Consider the following 1,754-nt stretch of genomic DNA (forward strand, 5'->3'; position numbering starts at 1 on the left):
ATAGTTCAGTCTGTACATGTCTGTCTCTTTCACTCACAAACACGTTTTCAGATTCATGGATTCAATCAGTTGATGTTTGAAACTCTTCTAAATGATTCCTTGTAAACTTCTTCAGTCACAAACAAACAGGAAGTGATGTCACATGTGTTCCTGTCCACACAGCAGAATGAGTCTATTGCTGACAGTGATGTACAAACAGAGTGAGCATTTCTGAGGCCCAAAATAAACTGAGTAGTTCACTGAATGAACAATGGACTGTGAGCTCAGTTCCTTCATCATTAGTATGGATTATATATGTATATGTATTATATTAGTATCATATATATCAGGTGCTGCTGCTTTCAGTCATTGTGCAAATGTGCTGTTTGTAAGCTTGTAAAGCTGCAGTCAGCTGAGACTGAAGAAGTCACCTGATCAGTGAGCAAATGTTACAGGTACCGGGTGGCAGCACCTGTAGACAGCTATATATGTGTCCTGTAAACAGGAAAGAAATGATCAGACAGGGAGACGTGGCTTGCCGTTTCCTGAATACTCCGCCATTATTTATTCAAATTCACAATTATGCACTCCTTTCATTACTTTTACAGTATTACAACTGTGTATTTACTTATTCTTAACATAGCTCACACACACATTCTCCATATGTGTTACCAACTGTTACAATCTAGACTAAAGGGAATTAACACATTCCAAATCTAATAAACATGACCAATTTTCTTGTAAGACTTGGTTCAAAATGAATTCCAACAGGACAAATCTAGAAATCTCAAATAGCTTGAAAGAATGGTGTAATCAGCACCATCTTGACATGTGCACTGAATTCACGGAAACACTTTATGGCAGAAACAAGATACTAAAACAATACAGAATAATAGTGGAGCCGATCACTAACATCACAGAGCATAGGAGGTGTGCGACCCAAACTAACATGCTAACCTTAGCATGCTGCTAAAGCCGTAAACAAATACTTGCAAAAGTCTAATTTACTGTATTTCACAATGTTGTACGCTTTCACTTTCTAACTGTAATGGTTAATCTATGCTATATAATCGATGTGCTTGCTATTATATTCTATTTCGGGCATGATACGAACCTGTAAACAGGAAAGAAATGATCAGACAGGGAGACGTGGCTTGCCGTTTCCTGAATACTCCGCCATTATGAGAAAACAGCGCGGAGCATGCGCTTCAGGCTGCTAACAACAGGCCAAACCATGGTCTCACACTGCCACCTACTGGTACAAAAATGGAGCGTCCACTACAAATATCCCAGGGTAATTACCAAGTTTCCTGTTAAAATTACTGTAGTTATTTAGGGCATTCCCAAATGGAAATATCACTTACATTGAAAGTGAAATTACTTAAATTAATTCACATAAATGTGATCACACATTAGTGGGTATCACACACTCCCTGACAAAAATAAAATGGCTCCCAACATTCACACAATCATGACATTTTTAACTTTTGCTTCTCAAATTCTTATTAACTCTTATCAGTCCAAGAACTAGTTATGAAACAAGCAGTCAGGTGGGGGGTGGTGTGTATGCAGATGGGGTCAGTGATGCGTGATACTGGTATGGTGAGTATGGTATTGGGGTGCAGTACATTGGTGACTGTGACATACACACGGGCGGCACAATTGCCAATGGTGGGTATGGAAATACAGTGTATGATGGTATGGTTGTGGCAGGTAACTGTGGTGCTGTGCGTTCCCCAACTAGATTAACTGCCGCATGTGACTGCACTGAGGGT

This window comes from Astatotilapia calliptera, unplaced genomic scaffold, assembly GCF_900246225.1.
Source record: "Astatotilapia calliptera unplaced genomic scaffold, fAstCal1.2 U_scaffold_11, whole genome shotgun sequence".
In the NCBI taxonomy this organism is placed as follows: domain Eukaryota; kingdom Metazoa; phylum Chordata; class Actinopteri; order Cichliformes; family Cichlidae; genus Astatotilapia; species Astatotilapia calliptera.